Raw genomic sequence first — 7677 nt, forward strand, 5'->3', positions numbered from 1 at the left:
GCTCAATTCTAGCCTCTTGAGTCAACAGCATAGCATAAGCTTCATTCAAATTCATTTTATCACCACTTATTTGACCAGTAATATAAGTAGCAACAACATTATAATCTGGTCCTAGTCCTGAGAGTACATGCAAAATTAAATCATCACTGCTTAAGGCACTTCCTGCCGCAGCCATGTTATCAGCAATATTCTTCATTTTAATGAAATACTTATTAATTTCAAGTCATCTTTCCTAGTTGAATTCATCAAATATCTCAAATGTAAGAGTTTGGATTTTGATTGTGATCCAAATTGAGTTTCGATAGCTTTCCATACCTCAAGAGAAGTTTTCAGATTAAACACCAGACTTATAATACCTTCACTCATCGATGATAGCAACCAGCCAATGAGTACTTGATCTTGTGCTTTCCAACTAGACAAATCTGGATTCTCAACAGATCTAAGTTCATCGTCAATCCTGTGAGCAATATGAGATGGTGGAAGAGTGATAGTTTCATCAATGAATTTTTCTAGCCTGTTGCCGCGTATGGAAGCCAGAACTTGAGATCTCCAGATCAGATAGTTTGACTGATCCAGCTTCACAGGAGTATTGAACGTGAATGAAAAGTTTGTTGAGTTTGCATGAACATTTGAAGTGTGGTTTGATGAAGCAATATTCAGAGACGCCATGACTGGCTCTGATACCAAGTTAAAGAAACAGAAAATAGATGTTTGGCTAATGAGAAAATAAAACCGAGATCTGGAAAACTTTAATCCTTTATTTTCACAAGCTTAAGTAGCTACTAATCGATTACAAGCATATATATACAAGTGTAGCTGCTTAGCAGAAGATTACCAAACTAACTAACTAATTACAAATTGGATTAACAAACTTATTACGTGTAGGAGTACAAGCAGCTACATAACCACCTGGTGCCAGCTGGCAGTACATGTCATCAACTTGTAACTGATTATAGAAGCTTTTGTGATTCTCTGCTCTGTGATCCTTTGCTTGACTACAAATATGAGCTTTCTTAACACCAGGTATTTGCAGCACCGCGTATGAATCTTCATCATTTGCTTCTCAAATAATTCCAAGTATGGTATATATGTCCAAACTTGCGCCCATTGCTCGAAATGCAGCTAATATAGCGTTATGATCAATATGATACTTGATAAACTAGCCTGAATAGTCTCTTTCCATCTCATAGGCATCAAAATTTTTCTACCCCCATCATTAGTGATGATAATATGCAAATGCCCCCAAGATTCTCCAAAACAAACAAAGTTTCTCCTTAATCTTTTTGCAACCTCCCTCCCCGTCCATTCAGCAGGAGCTTTAGTTAGAGGCATTGGCATTTCTTGGAGCAAATCCTCATCAACTTTGAAATAAAAGCAATCACGATAACGATCAACGCAATGGACAGGACCATTCCAATATACTACAACATCATGCCGTAAATTATATGGCAAAACGAAAGGATCACCAAAGAGCTCCAAAAGCTTGTCCGAGATGAGTAAACCTCAATGTGATAACTTATGCCATCTTCCGAAGTCCCTTCCAATGAAGCAGAAAGGATGCAGACAATTTTAAAGTGGGTTGATTTGGCAGGATCATAAGCGAAACCGATTCTATGGATGACAATTGACGCAGTGGCACCCAGAGGAAGAAGTGTAGCAAATTGTCAGGACGTAGGATTGTATATGTAATAGTCACATGTTAAATTCCTATAAGGACCAAACCTTGAACAAAAGATTAAGCCATCACAAGATTGCAAAATCTTTAATCCCTCAGGGGTAGGTTCACAAAAGCGAAGGGCCTAATGGAAACTCTAGTTAATTGGTTTTTAAGAGGAACAAATTCGTAATCGGTATTGATGAAAAGAGAACTTCTGTGTATGATAAGACCAGAGACAAGATGAGTGTCGAGGTAGAGACAAGATGAATGTCGAGGTAAAGCAATCTGGTCAGTAAAATTACGATCAGGCGTCCACGCCAACACATAAACTTATTTCCTGGGGTATTGGCTTAGCGCTGTAGCTTTTCGCTCGAGCAGAAAACTTCGACCACAAACTTGCTAACTGGACCACCTGCACTCACAATAATTAGTTAGAGGGACGCCATATGTTTTTTATGGTAAAAATCCTCCGACACTCAAGTCATAATTCAGTTTTTTTTTATAAAAAAAAAAACTTGTGCCACAATCCTGTGGCTTTATTACCATTAATTTGAATCAGAAAGCTTAACTTCAAAAAGAAAGAAAAGATAAAAGTAGAGAGAATTATCGAGAGAGAGAGAGAGAGAGAGTATATGAAATTCAAATAAAAAGTTGTCTAACTCCTTTTACCTCCATTCTCTATAGCTTTTATACCCAACCAGAATTATCGGCTTCCTCTTCCCCACAATCATTGTTGGGTCAGTAGCACAATTGTTGGTGAATGTGTGTTGTAACTGCCGTTGAGTGAGTTTCGTGCCCGAGTTCTTAGGAGGAAACCCACGTGTTGGTTACTACCATTGAGTGAGTTACGTGCTCGAGCTCTTTGGAGGAAAACCATGTGTTGACCTTTAACCAAGTCTTCGATCCAACTCGATTTTAGTCTCTCCTCGAATGCCCTCCGGCCAATTATACTCACGCGACCAGTCTCACATCTCATCGGGGATGACTTTTGAAAGGAATTTAGATCTATCACAAATAGATGTAGGCAATTAAAAAACCAAAAATTAATAACTTAATTAATTTTTGGAAATATTGTTCATAGTTATTGTTCACGATTACTTTTCATCCGCATAAAAAATATTAATTTTCCAAAAACACAATAAAATGCAAAAAATAAATGACACGAAGATTTTTACGTGTTTTGGTTTAATCAATCCTACATCCACGAGGCCACGCCTAGATGAAAAGTAATTCACTAAGTTGAGATGTTACAACCATGGACTTACCAAACTTAAGACTCTCACTTACAGTTTATCACCATACAGTTTACTCAACCTTAGATTGAATCTGCTTCTCTTGAATAATTGCTACCCCTCTTGATCCACGATCCTCAAGACACTTCGCAAAGTAATCAATAGCAATTCTTCAATTCTTCAACGTATAGTGATCTAAGATCCACATAGACTCTCCACAGAGAAGAAAAGAAGATAAATAAATAAATCAACACAACATTATGCGCCATATTCGGATTCTCTAGGGAGGAGGCCGAATTTTGCTTCTCTACTTTATGTTATGTGTTGTGCGTACCTTCAATTGTGAAATACGTATCTTTATATAGGCATTAAGGTTTCACTAAAATAGCAAGTCTTAAAAGATTTGGATTCTTTCTAAATAAGAGTTTCTTTCCTCTTATAATTCCCATGAATCTGAATAGGAATAACTTTGATTTTCTTGTCTTACTTGTCTCCCACGAAATATCTAGAGCATTTAATTAACTTCCTATTTAAACCAACTTTTTGCTCTAAATAGATCTTATATGCCAATTATAAAATTACATCATTAATTAACTTTCTTAATTAGACATCTAATTAAATTAGGAAACAAATATTCCTAATAAATTGAAATTTCACTAAATTAGAGTATTAATAAATTAATCCTTATTACAAGATATGTAATAAATAAAATTTAAATTTAACTAGACTTACCATTAGAATTCAACTCTATAAATAATGGACTTAACAACTTTATTCGAGGAGTCGCTTTAGGTCGAGGGGAGACCCTTATGCTCGTGCGTTCCTGGTCATGATGTGTTCTTCACCCAAACAGCCATGGCTTGAAAGTAGAGCTTGCCAGCGTTTGCATACACATTTGAATTTGTTAATAGATTTTAAGGGTAAGCGGATTAAAATTTCTGTTAAGAGATCTACATTGCTTGTAATGGCCTCAATTTTTGAACACGACATATTTGTCAACTTTGAATAATAGACTGAGAGGTCAAATATTATATGATAAGCTTAAAAGAAAAAAAAAAAAAGGCAGAGTAAATGTAACTGAGGATAAATAAAAAAATAAAAAATAAAAATGGCGTTGCTCTAGGTACATGTTGGACTTTCAGTAGAAGGTTAGAGAGTTCAGAGATCCACACGTAGTAGCGGAAACAACAAACAGCTATGCGCACTTGTTTCTAAAATGAAAATTGAAACCCTAAGCACCAAAAACCTCTTTCCCCGACACTCCACTGTTTCTTTCTGTATCTTCACTCTACACAAGTTCCAATCACCACTCGGATTTCGTTTTGTTTTTTATTTTTTATTTCTTCGAAATCTTCAGACGGAGACCACGCTTTTAATTGTTCACGTGTTTTAAAAGAAAAGAGAGGCCCACGGATTTTGTTTTTGTCGTTTGTAACTTGGGCTAGCATTTGGGTTTGCTAACTCATGGGCTGCATCGTGGTCCAATAATTCTTGATTTGTCCATTAGGATAATTTCGCTCATCTGAATTAGTTTTTCACACTCTTAAATTGTTTTAGAGTACATTTGTAATTGAGGTTGGGCTGCTGCAATTTTTAAGTTATAGTACTAAATTATTTAGTAAATATTAGTTATTGTAACTTGTAAGATACGTTGATATGATTTTTCACTTGTATAATAGAAAATCTATTATATGTTTAGTAATTTTGTCAAAATTATTATTTAAAATTTATATTTACTACATATTATTAACTTTTATTTGATAGTTGCTGATTTTTTTCCACAACAGCTGTAACTTAAGAATTATAGCACCTCAATCCTAAATGGGACCTTAACAGAAATGACTTAGAAGTATAAAATAGTTAACTTCTAGGTTGTATATTACAAATAATATAACATAGTAAGACCCTTATTTGTAATATCTAATTGCAATAGAGCATCTGAATTGGCTGACATTATTCTTTGGTAATCTTTATTTTCCTATGTTTTAGCTTCATCCAAATTGGAGTCGGCATAATCCTTTAAGGTAGCGTTTACTTTTTGGATTGGAGTGGGAATCCTAGGATTGGAGTGGGAATCCTAGGATTGGGAGTGTGGAGTGGAATTGGGAGTAGGTTGTTTACTTGAACTAGAATGGAAGCATGGAATGGAGATCAGAATCCAATTTATGTGTTTACTTTGTCTTGGATTGAGAGTAAATAGTTTTAAATTATAATTTTATCCTTATGTAAAGAATTATAGTTTTTAATTATAAAGTTAATAAAAAATATATTTAATGAATAAATATTTATTTTATTATATTTTTAAATTTATAATAATTATTAATATTCTTAATTATGAACATCACAATTTTTTTTAAATTTTAATTATATAAATTAAAAATTGTTGATAAGGGCAATATAAATGAAATATTTTTACTATTAACATAGTATTAAATTAATATTTTCTTAGAATAAACTATTTATTAGTATTAATTATTAATATTAAATAAATATAATACTATTATTTTTAAATAAATATAATAATATTATTTTTAAATAAATATAATAATATTATATTTTCAAATAAAGATTGTATATAGTAATATTATTAATTCTCTATTAATATAATAATATTATTTTTAAGTAAATTAAACTTAGAATCAAACCCAATTATTATTTAGTTAAATATAATAATATTATTTAAATATTTATTAAATATAGTTATAGTAAATTTAATAAAAAGAAGGGTAAATATAAAATGAAACATTATTTTATTTTATATAATTATATTAAATTTATTAATATAATATTATTTACTACAAAATTAATATTTTCTTAGAATAAACTATGTATTATTAATATTAAATAAATATAGTACTATTATTTTTAAAATAAATATAATAATATTATATTATTAAATAAAGCTAGCATATATTTATTAATTTTCTATTAATATAATAATATTATTTTTAAGTAATTTTAACTTATAATCAATGTAAATTATTATTTAGTTAAATATAATAATATTATTTAAATAAATATAATTATAAATTATTTTATTTTATTAAATTAAATTTAATAAAAAAAAGTAGAAAAGGGAGAGGTGGGTGTGGATTCCCACTCCCACCTCTCCCCATGGGAGTCCCACTCTCACTCCCCACTCCAAAAATGATGGGGCCCACGGAGTGGGATTCCCAATCCCTCTCTATTTTGTTGAAGTAAATACTGGAGTGGGAGGAATCCACACTCCTCACTCCTCACTCCCACTCCAGAAAGTAAACACTGCCTAAAAGGTGTTCTAAGAGAGTTATTTCTGTTCCACGGCTCCACATTTGCCAATCCAGATGGATCCCACTCTGATCATGAAAATGGACATATGAGAAATAAGATGGTAACATAATAAAGTATAACTCAAACCCTTATTATTTTATTATAAATCATCTAAGTAAACTGGGGACTTGTAATTATTTTTATCGTTATCTTATCTAATTTTTTTTTTCAAATATTAGATAATACAATTAATTCATTGGGAACGTCGAGTCAGGGAAACTTCTGCACGCCTGTCCATTTTTTTTTTTTGGCATTTTGGTTGGATGGAAGCTGCAAGTACAATTAATTCAATCAGAGTTAGCAATTACACCTTTTCCTAAATTCTTTTGCCTATTTGTAAAGGTTATACGCCCAATTCTCAGTTCTAACAATTTTAATCCTTATTTTGAGGGCACGTCGTACATCATCATGCTAAAGCTCTCGCAGCATCACAAATATCAAGCACAAAATATATACCAAAAAGGGGCTCTTACTTCTGAACCTTGCACAAGAAAACATTCATTATTGTTATCTTCGAAGCAGTACATGAACATGAAGCAATAACTCATTCAATTTTCATTCTTTATAATGCAATATAGAAGAGTCCAACAGGTCCACAAAGACACTTCAACTAGTAAACAAAGCTTTTCTATCTTTGATCTTTCTCTCATCAAAAAAAAAAAGGCCGATTTCTGTTGCCAGCTCAATGAACGTTGACGAGGCAATGTCATCTCGTTGAGAGCCAATCTCATCCAAATTGGGCAAGAGTCTCCATATAATAATAATTATGAAAACATTCAATGCAATAGCATCATTTCGTAACATTCCATCTTCATATTTGCAAAAGTTATACGGCAAAACGAAAGGAAGAGCAGAGAGACTCCAAGAGCCTGTCTGAGATGAGTGAACCTCAATCTGATTGCTTATGCCAGCATCCGTAATCCCTACCGATGAATCTGAATAGATGCAGACACAGTGCTATGCTATGCTATCACAAAGAGAACAGTTGCTACGGTAAGAAGTAAGAACCCTAACCTCGTTTTTCACCATCTGAATGTAAAGTTAAAAGTAGAAACCCTAAAGTGCCAAAACCCTCGTTCCCCCCACTGTTTCTTCATCTTTCTTTCTTACAGTTCCTTTAAATCGAAAACTGAGATTGAGTAGATAAAGGACTAAAAAGAGTAGAAACCCTCCATCCCTTTTGCCAGGCCTATGTTCATTTATCCTCTCTCTCTTTGTTTCTTTTACCATTTGTGATTTCGGCATGGTTGTTTTTAACTTTAACCACCAACTATTTTTTTTTATTTTAAATTCAACAGTTTCTCCAAATCGGTGATGCCAGAAGATATATTTGAGAATTTGAATGCAAGTGAAAGCTGACTGTACCTATCTAAACTTGATAAACACTGGGCCGAGTTGATGAATATAGGATGAATATTTATATTTTATAGCTAGCAGCCAAATCTTAGTCCTTGAGAAATAAATGCAAAAAGGAAAAGA

The sequence above is a fragment of the Citrus clementina genome, unplaced genomic scaffold (genome assembly GCF_000493195.1).
Source record: "Citrus clementina cultivar Clemenules unplaced genomic scaffold, Citrus_clementina_v1.0 scaffold_9, whole genome shotgun sequence".
NCBI lineage: Eukaryota > Viridiplantae > Streptophyta > Magnoliopsida > Sapindales > Rutaceae > Citrus > Citrus x clementina.